The sequence below is a fragment of the Brienomyrus brachyistius genome, chromosome 16, assembly GCF_023856365.1.
Source record: "Brienomyrus brachyistius isolate T26 chromosome 16, BBRACH_0.4, whole genome shotgun sequence".
In the NCBI taxonomy this organism is placed as follows: Eukaryota; Metazoa; Chordata; class Actinopteri; order Osteoglossiformes; family Mormyridae; genus Brienomyrus; species Brienomyrus brachyistius.
Window position 1 is genome coordinate 2,443,499 of NC_064548.1, and position 9,002 is coordinate 2,452,500.

The 9,002-nt window shown below is 45.2% G+C and overlaps 1 protein-coding gene and 17 non-coding genes across 19 annotated transcripts in view; all 18 read left to right on the forward strand.

Moving 5' to 3' along the window:
- igsf3 (immunoglobulin superfamily, member 3) overlaps window positions 1-9,002 on the forward strand; it is a 220,961-nt gene that overhangs the window by 170,942 nt on the left and 41,017 nt on the right. The gene's annotated exons all lie outside the window — the stretch shown is intronic.
- On the forward strand, window positions 92-165 carry trnat-ugu (transfer RNA threonine (anticodon UGU)). The gene has a single exon. It is a non-coding gene; the product is annotated as a tRNA-Thr (tRNA).
- trnat-agu (transfer RNA threonine (anticodon AGU)) lies at window positions 578-651 on the forward strand. The gene has a single exon. It is a non-coding gene; the product is annotated as a tRNA-Thr (tRNA).
- On the forward strand, window positions 1,151-1,224 carry trnat-ugu (transfer RNA threonine (anticodon UGU)). The gene has a single exon. It is a non-coding gene; the product is annotated as a tRNA-Thr (tRNA).
- trnat-agu (transfer RNA threonine (anticodon AGU)) lies at window positions 1,634-1,707 on the forward strand. The gene has a single exon. It is a non-coding gene; the product is annotated as a tRNA-Thr (tRNA).
- trnat-ugu (transfer RNA threonine (anticodon UGU)) lies at window positions 2,207-2,280 on the forward strand. Its single transcript has one exon. It is a non-coding gene; the product is annotated as a tRNA-Thr (tRNA).
- On the forward strand, window positions 2,693-2,766 carry trnat-agu (transfer RNA threonine (anticodon AGU)). Its single transcript has one exon. It is a non-coding gene; the product is annotated as a tRNA-Thr (tRNA).
- trnat-ugu (transfer RNA threonine (anticodon UGU)) lies at window positions 3,266-3,339 on the forward strand. Its single transcript has one exon. It is a non-coding gene; the product is annotated as a tRNA-Thr (tRNA).
- Window positions 3,749-3,822, forward strand: trnat-agu (transfer RNA threonine (anticodon AGU)). The gene has a single exon. It is a non-coding gene; the product is annotated as a tRNA-Thr (tRNA).
- trnat-ugu (transfer RNA threonine (anticodon UGU)) lies at window positions 4,322-4,395 on the forward strand. Its single transcript has one exon. It is a non-coding gene; the product is annotated as a tRNA-Thr (tRNA).
- trnat-agu (transfer RNA threonine (anticodon AGU)) lies at window positions 4,808-4,881 on the forward strand. Its single transcript has one exon. It is a non-coding gene; the product is annotated as a tRNA-Thr (tRNA).
- Window positions 5,381-5,454, forward strand: trnat-ugu (transfer RNA threonine (anticodon UGU)). Its single transcript has one exon. It is a non-coding gene; the product is annotated as a tRNA-Thr (tRNA).
- Window positions 5,864-5,937, forward strand: trnat-agu (transfer RNA threonine (anticodon AGU)). Its single transcript has one exon. It is a non-coding gene; the product is annotated as a tRNA-Thr (tRNA).
- trnat-ugu (transfer RNA threonine (anticodon UGU)) lies at window positions 6,437-6,510 on the forward strand. The gene has a single exon. It is a non-coding gene; the product is annotated as a tRNA-Thr (tRNA).
- Window positions 6,923-6,996, forward strand: trnat-agu (transfer RNA threonine (anticodon AGU)). The gene has a single exon. It is a non-coding gene; the product is annotated as a tRNA-Thr (tRNA).
- trnat-ugu (transfer RNA threonine (anticodon UGU)) lies at window positions 7,496-7,569 on the forward strand. The gene has a single exon. It is a non-coding gene; the product is annotated as a tRNA-Thr (tRNA).
- trnat-agu (transfer RNA threonine (anticodon AGU)) lies at window positions 7,982-8,055 on the forward strand. The gene has a single exon. It is a non-coding gene; the product is annotated as a tRNA-Thr (tRNA).
- Window positions 8,555-8,628, forward strand: trnat-ugu (transfer RNA threonine (anticodon UGU)). Its single transcript has one exon. It is a non-coding gene; the product is annotated as a tRNA-Thr (tRNA).

Here is a 9,002-nt window from a genome sequence, read left to right on the forward strand (position 1 = left end):
ATCAGCTTGGTTATGAACATTTTCTGCTGTCAGGCTGCTAAGTTAAGTAGTTGGATAATCCCTGAACTATGAGTCCCAAGTCTTAACAGGGGGTGCTGTGGCTTAGCTGGTTAAAGCACCTGTCTTGTAAACAGGAGATCCTGGGTCCAAATCCCAGCAGCACCTTGTCAATGTTGATGAATCTTTTGCCAAGAACAACCTTTATGTCTGCTGGAGGCATGGTAAACGTTGACCTTTTATGTAAAGAACAAAAGTGTCAGCTAGGCACTCGCACAACATGTCTTTGCTCATGCCATGCAGGCATTACAATAGTGCTGCTCGAGAAAACAATTCAATAATGAAGATTTCCTAGAAGCCACACAGCTACCTCCTCGTTGGGCAGTGAACATGACAGAGGTGAACAGCAGTGGCCAGGAGAGAGAAAGTAATGGAGAAGGAAGCATTTGAGGCGGTTACGTAGAGCAAATATTGACCAACTCCAACAGCTGGAAAGGATCGTAGCCACGCTCTTGCAATTGTAAAATGTGTAACAACTGCCAGATGAGGGCAGTGGTGGCCCAAGTCTTTCTTGTGTTCTGGCGCTGTGGCTTAGTTGGTTAAAGTGCCTGTCTAGTAAACAGGAGATCCTGGGTTCAAATTCCAGCAGTGCCTTGAACTCTACTGCAAGAGACCTACTAGAGTGTGGTTCCTGCCTTTTTTCCACTGAAGTCAATCTTAGAGGGAAGAAAGTCTCAGAAGCATGTAACTTCCTCCAGGTGAGGCTTGATGTCAGAATCTCAGCATGGCACTACCAGACACTGCCTTGTGCATAGCAAACGCTGACTGATTACAATACAAGAGCCTCTGGCGCGAAGTATGTGAGTACACCACGTCATTGATTTCTAAAAAATATAGTCCACACAAAGCTCGTGGGCCCATTCCTCACTTTACTGAAGTAGCAGATCATTGAAATCTGTCTGAAATTTCAGTAGATTCTCATCATCTGAATTACCGCCATTACGATCAACTGAGTGAAGCAGCAGGGGAGTCTTGACTGACTCAACTAATGAAGAGTGTACAATCAGCTTGGTTATGAACATTTTCTGCTGTCAGGCTGCTAAGTTTAGTAGTTGGATAATCCCTGAACTATGAGTCCCAAGTCTTAACAGGGGGTGCTGTGGCTTAGCTGGTTAAAGCACCTGTCTTGTAAACAGGAGATCCTGGGTCCAAATCCCAGCAGCACCTTGTCAATGTTGATGAATCTTTTGCCAAGAACAACCTTTATGTCTGCTGGAGGCATGGTAAACGTTGACCTTTTATGTAAAGAACAAAAATGTCAGCTAGGCACTCGCACAACATGTCTTTGCTCATGCCATGCGGGCATTACAATAGTGCTGCTCGAGAAAACAATTCAATAATGATTTCCTAGAAGCCACACAGCTACCTCCTTGTTGGGCAGTGAACATGACAGAGGTGAACAGCAGTGGCCTGGAGAGAGAAAGTAATGGAGAAGGAAGCATTTGAGGCGGTTACGTAGAGCAAATATTGACCAACTCCAACAGCTGGCAAGGATCGTAGCCACGCTCTTGAAATTGTAAAATGTGTAACAACTGCCAGATGAGGGCAGTGGTGGCCCAAGTCTTTCTTGTCTCCTGGCGCTGTGGCTTAGTTGGTTAAAGTGCCTGTCTAGTAAACAGGAGATCCTGGGTTCAAATCCCAGCAGTGCCTTGAACTCTACTGTAAGAGACCTCCTAGAGTGTGGTTCCTGCCTTTTTTCCACTGAAGTCAATCTTAGAGGTAAGAAAGTCTCAGAAGCATGTAACTTCCTCCAGGTGAGGCTTGATGTCAGAATCTCAGCATGGCACTACCAGACACTGCCTTGTGCATAGCACACGCTGACTGATTACAATACAAGAGCCTCTGGCGCGAAGTATGTGAGTACACCACGTCATTGATTTCTAAAAAATATAGTCCACACAAAGCTCGTGGGCCCATTCCTTACTTTACTGAAGTAGCAGATCACTGAAATCTGTCTGAAATTTCAGTAGATTCTCATCATCTGAATTACCGCCATTACGATCAACTGAGTGAAGCAGCAGGGGAGTCTTGACTGACTCAACTAATGAAGAGTGTACAATCAGCTTGGTTATGAACATCTTCTGTTGTCAGGCTGCTAAGTTTAGTAGTTGGATAATCCCTGAACTATGAGTCCCAAGTCTTAACAGGGGGTGCTGTGGCTTAGCTGGTTAAAGCACCTGTCTTGTAAACAGGAGATCCTGGGTCCAAATCCCAGCAGCACCTTGTCAATGTTGATGAATCTTTTGCCAAGAACAGCCTTTATGTCTGCTGGAGGCATGGTAAACGTTGACCTTTTATGTAAAGAACAAAAGTGTCAGCTAGGCACTCGCACAACATGTCTTTGCTCATGCCATGCAGGCATTACAATAGTGCTGCTCGAGAAAACAATTCAATAATGAAGATTTCCTAGAAGCCACACAGCTACCTCCTCGTTGGGCAGTGAACATGACAGAGGTGAACAGCAGTGGCCAGGAGAGAGAAAGTAATGGAGAAGGAAGCATTTGAGGCGGTTACGTAGAGCAAATATTGACCAACTCCAACAGCTGGAAAGGATCGTAGCCACGCTCTTGCAATTGTAAAATGTGTAACAACTGCCAGATGAGGGCAGTGGTGGCCCAAGTCTTTCTTGTGTTCTGGCGCTGTGGCTTAGTTGGTTAAAGTGCCTGTCTAGTAAACAGGAGATCCTGGGTTCAAATCCCAGCAGTGCCTTGAACTCTACTGCAAGAGACCTACTAGAGTGTGGTTCCTGCCTTTTTTCCACTGAAGTCAATCTTAGAGGGAAGAAAGTCTCAGAAGCATGTAACTTCCTCCAGGTGAGGCTTGATGTCAGAATCTCAGCATGGCACTACCAGACACTGCCTTGTGCATAGCAAACGCTGACTGATTACAATACAAGAGCCTCTGGCGCGAAGTATGTGAGTACACCACGTCATTGATTTCTAAAAAATATAGTCCACACAAAGCTCGTGGGCCCATTCCTCACTTTACTGAAGTAGCAGATCATTGAAATCTGTCTGAAATTTCAGTAGATTCTCATCATCTGAATTACCGCCATTACGATCAACTGAGTGAAGCAGCAGGGGAGTCTTGACTGACTCAACTAATGAAGAGTGTACAATCAGCTTGGTTATGAACATTTTCTGTTGTCAGGCTGCTAAGTTTAGTAGTTGGATAATCCCTGAACTATGAGTCCCAAGTCTTAACAGGGGGTGCTGTGGCTTAGCTGGTTAAAGCACCTGTCTTGTAAACAGGTGATCCTGGGTCCAAATCCCAGCAGCACCTTGTCAATGTTGATGAATCTTTTGCCAAGAACAACCTTTATGTCTGCTGGAGGCATGGTAAACGTTGACCTTTTATGTAAAGAACAAAAGTGTCAGCTAGGCACTCGCACAACATGTCTTTGCTCATGCCATGCGGGCATTACAATAGTGCTGCTCGAGAAAACAATTCAATAATGATTTCCTAGAAGCCACACAGCTACCTCCTCGTTGGGCAGTGAACATGACAGAGGTGAACAGCAGTGGCCTAGAGAGAGAAAGTAATGGAGAAGGAAGCATTTGAGGCGGTTACGTAGAGCAAATATTGACCAACTCCAACAGCTGGCAAGGATCGTAGCCACGCTCTTGCAATTGTAAAATGTGTAACAACTGCCAGATGAGGGCAGTGGTGCCCCGAATCTTTCTTGTGTCCTGGCGCTGTGGCTTAGTTGGTTAAAGTGCCTGTCTAGTAAACAGGAGATCCTGGGTTCAAATCCCAGCAGTGCCTTGAACTCTACTGTAAGAGACCTCCTAGAGTGTGGTTCCTGCCTTTTTTCCACTGAAGTCAATCTTAGAGGGAAGAAAGTCTCAGAAGCATGTAACTTCCTCCAGGTGAGGCTTGATGTCAGAATCTCAGCATGGCACTACCAGAAACTGCCTTGTGCATAGCACACGCTGACTGATTACAATACAAGAGCCTCTGGCGCGAAGTATGTGAGTACACCACGTCATTGATTTCTAAAAAATATAGTCCACACAAAGCTCGTGGGCCCATTCCTTACTTTACTGAAGTAGCAGATCACTGAAATCTGTCTGAAATTTCAGTAGATTCTCATCATCTGAATTACCGCCATTACGATCAACTGAGTGAAGCAGCAGGGGAGTCTTGACTGACTCAAATAATGAAGAGTGCACTATCAGCTTGGTTATGAACATTTTCTGCTGTCAGGCTGCTAAGTTAAGTAGTTGGATAATCCCTGAACTATGAGTCCCAAGTCTTAACAGGGGGTGCTGTGGCTTAGCTGGTTAAAGCACCTGTCTTGTAAACAGGAGATCCTGGGTCCAAATCCCAGCAGCACCTTTTCAATGTTGATGAATCTTTTGCCAAGAACAACCTTTATCTCTGCTGGAGGCATGGTAAACGTTGACCTTTTATGTAAAGAACAAAAGTGTCAGCTAGGCACTCGCACAACATGTCTTTGCTCATGCCATGCAGGCATTACAATAGTGCTGCTCGAGAAAACAATTCAATAATGAAGATTTCCTAGAAGCCACACAGCTACCTCCTCGTTGGGCAGTGAACATGACAGAGGTGAACAGCAGTGGCCTGGAGAGAGAAAGTAATGGAGAAGGAAGCATTTGAGGCGGTTACGTAGAGCAAATATTGACCAACTCCAACAGCTGGAAAGGATCGTAGCCACGCTCTTGCAATTGTAAAATGTGTAACAACTGCCAGATGAGGGCAGTGGTGGCCCAAGTCTTTCTTGTGTTCTGGCGCTGTGGCTTAGTTGGTTAAAGTGCCTGCCTAGTAAACAGGAGATCCTGGGTTCAAATCCCAGCAGTGCCTTGAACTCTACTGCAAGAGACCTACTAGAGTGTGGTTCCTGCCTTTTTTCCACTGAAGTCAATCTTAGAGGGAAGAAAGTCTCAGAAGCATGTAACTTCCTCCAGGTGAGGCTTGATGTCAGAATCTCAGCATGGCACTACCAGAAACTGCCTTGTGCATAGCACACGCTGACTGATTACAATACAAGAGCCTCTGGCGCGAAGTATGTGAGTACACCACGTCATTGATTTCTAAAAAATATAGTCCACACAAAGCTCGTGGGCCCATTCCTCACTTTACTGAAGTAGCAGATCATTGAAATCTGTCTGAAATTTCAGTAGATTCTCATCATCTGAATTACCGCCATTATGATCAACTGAGTGAAGCAGCAGGGGAGTCTTGACTGACTCAACTAATGAAGAGTGTACAATCAGCTTGGTTATGAACATTTTCTGTTGTCAGGCTGCTAAGTTTAGTAGTTGGATAATCCCTGAACTATGAGTCCCAAGTCTTAACAGGGGGTGCTGTGGCTTAGCTGGTTAAAGCACCTGTCTTGTAAACAGGTGATCCTGGGTCCAAATCCCAGCAGCACCTTGTCAATGTTGATGAATCTTTTGCCAAGAACAACCTTTATGTCTGCTGGAGGCATGGTAAACGTTGACCTTTTATGTAAAGAACAAAAGTGTCAGCTAGGCACTCGCACAACATGTCTTTGCTCATGCCATGCGGGCATTACAATAGTGCTGCTCGAGAAAACAATTCAATAATGATTTCCTAGAAGCCACACAGCTACCTCCTCGTTGGGCAGTGAACATGACAGAGGTGAACAGCAGTGGCCTAGAGAGAGAAAGTAATGGAGAAGGAAGCATTTGAGGCGGTTACGTAGAGCAAATATTGACCAACTCCAACAGCTGGCAAGGATCGTAGCCACGCTCTTGCAATTGTAAAATGTGTAACAACTGCCAGATGAGGGCAGTGGTGCCCCGAATCTTTCTTGTGTCCTGGCGCTGTGGCTTAGTTGGTTAAAGTGCCTGTCTAGTAAACAGGAGATCCTGGGTTCAAATCCCAGCAGTGCCTTGAACTCTACTGTAAGAGACCTCCTAGAGTGTGGTTCCTGCCTTTTTTCCACTGAAGTCAATCTTAGAGGGAAGAAAGTCTCAGAAGCATGTAACTTCCTCCAGGTGAGGCTTGATGTCAGAATCTCAGCATGGCACTACCAGAAACTGCCTTGTGCATAGCACACGCTGACTGATTACAATACAAGAGCCTCTGGCGCGAAGTATGTGAGTACACCACGTCATTGATTTCTAAAAAATATAGTCCACACAAAGCTCGTGGGCCCATTCCTTACTTTACTGAAGTAGCAGATCACTGAAATCTGTCTGAAATTTCAGTAGATTCTCATCATCTGAATTACCGCCATTACGATCAACTGAGTGAAGCAGCAGGGGAGTCTTGACTGACTCAAATAATGAAGAGTGCACTATCAGCTTGGTTATGAACATTTTCTGCTGTCAGGCTGCTAAGTTAAGTAGTTGGATAATCCCTGAACTATGAGTCCCAAGTCTTAACAGGGGGTGCTGTGGCTTAGCTGGTTAAAGCACCTGTCTTGTAAACAGGAGATCCTGGGTCCAAATCCCAGCAGCACCTTTTCAATGTTGATGAATCTTTTGCCAAGAACAACCTTTATCTCTGCTGGAGGCATGGTAAACGTTGACCTTTTATGTAAAGAACAAAAGTGTCAGCTAGGCACTCGCACAACATGTCTTTGCTCATGCCATGCAGGCATTACAATAGTGCTGCTCGAGAAAACAATTCAATAATGAAGATTTCCTAGAAGCCACACAGCTACCTCCTCGTTGGGCAGTGAACATGACAGAGGTGAACAGCAGTGGCCTGGAGAGAGAAAGTAATGGAGAAGGAAGCATTTGAGGCGGTTACGTAGAGCAAATATTGACCAACTCCAACAGCTGGAAAGGATCGTAGCCACGCTCTTGCAATTGTAAAATGTGTAACAACTGCCAGATGAGGGCAGTGGTGGCCCAAGTCTTTCTTTTGTTCTGGCGCTGTGGCTTAGTTGGTTAAAGTGCCTGCCTAGTAAACAGGAGATCCTGGGTTCAAATCCCAGCAGTGCCTTGAACTCTACTGCAAGAGACCTACTAGAGTGTGGTTCCTGCCTTTTTTCCACTGAAGTCAATCTTAGAGGGAAGAAAGTCTCAGAAGCATGTAACTTCCTCCAGGTGAGGCTTGATGTCAGAATCTCAGCATGGCACTACCAGAAACTGCCTTGTGCATAGCACACGCTGACTGATTACAATACAAGAGCCTCTGGCGCGAAGTATGTGAGTACACCACGTCATTGATTTCTAAAAAATATAGTCCACACAAAGCTCGTGGGCCCATTCCTCACTTTACTGAAGTAGCAGATCATTGAAATCTGTCTGAAATTTCAGTAGATTCTCATCATCTGAATTACCGCCATTACGATCAACTGAGTGAAGCAGCAGGGGAGTCTTGACTGACTCAACTAATGAAGTGTGTACAATCAGCTTGGTTATGAACATTTTCTGCTGTCAGGCTGCTAAGTTTAGTAGTTGGATAATCCCTGAACTATGAGTCCCAAGTCTTAACAGGGGGTGCTGTGGCTTAGCTGGTTAAAGCACCTGTCTTGTAAACAGGAGATCCTGGGTCCAAATCCCAGCAGCACCTTGTCAATGTTGATGAATCTTTTGCCAAGAACAACCTTTATGTCTGCTGGAGGCATGGTAAACGTTGACCTTTTATGTAAAGAACAAAAGTGTAAGCTAGGCACTCGCACAACATGTCTTTGCTCATGCCATGCAGGCATTACAATAGTGCTGCTCGAGAAAACAATTCAATAATGAAGATTTCCTAGAAGCCACACAGCTACCTCCTCGTTGGGCAGTGAAAATTACATAAGTGAACAGCAGTGGCCTGGAGAGAGAAAGTAATGGAGAAGGAAGCATTTGAGGCGGTTACGTAGAGCAAATATTGACCAACTCCAACAGCTGGCAAGGATCGTAGCCACGCTCTTGCAATTGTAAAATGTGTAACAACTGCCAGATGAGGGCAGTGGTGGCCCGAATCTTTCTTGTGTCCTGGCGCTGTGGCTTAGTTGGTTAAAGTGCCTGTCTAGTAAACAGGAGATTCTGGGTTCAAATCCCAGCAGTGCCTTGAACTCTACTGTAAGAGACCTCCTAGAGTGTGGTTCCTGCCTTTTTTCCACTGAAGTCAATCTTAGAGGGAAGAAAGTCTCAGAAGCATGTAACTTCCTCCAGGTGAGGCTTGATGTCAGAATCTCAGCATGGCACTACCAGAAACTGCCTTGTGCATAGCACACGCTGACTGATTACAATACAAGAGCCTCTGGCGCGAAGTATGTGAGTACACCACGTCATTGATTTCTAAAAAATATAGTCCACACAAAGCTCGTGGGCCCATTCCTTACTTTACTGAAGTAGCAGATCACTGAAATCTGTCTGAAATTTCAGTAGATTCTCATCATCTGAATTACCGCCATTACGATCAACTGAGTGAAGCAGCAGGGGAGTCTTGACTGACTCAAATAATGAAGAGTGCACTATCAGCTTGGTTATGAACATTTTCTGCTGTCAGGCTGCTAAGTTAAGTAGTTGGATAATCCCTGAACTATGAGTCCCAAGTCTTAACAGGGGGTGCTGTGGCTTAGCTGGTTAAAGCACCTGTCTTGTAAACAGGAGATCCTGGGTCCAAATCCCAGCAGCACCTTTTCAATGTTGATGAATCTTTTGCCAAGAACAACCTTTATCTCTGCTGGAGGCATGGTAAACGTTGACCTTTTATGTAAAGAACAAAAGTGTCAGCTAGGCACTCGCACAACATGTCTTTGCTCATGCCATGCAGGCATTACAATAGTGCTGCTCGAGAAAACAATTCAATAATGAAGATTTCCTAGAAGCCACACAGCTACCTCCTCGTTGGGCAGTGAACATGACAGAGGTGAACAGCAGTGGCCTGGAGAGAGAAAGTAATGGAGAAGGAAGCATTTGAGGCGGTTACGTAGAGCAAATATTGACCAACTCCAACAGCTGGAAAGGATCGTAGCCACGCTCTTGCAATTGTAAAATGTGTAACAACTGCCA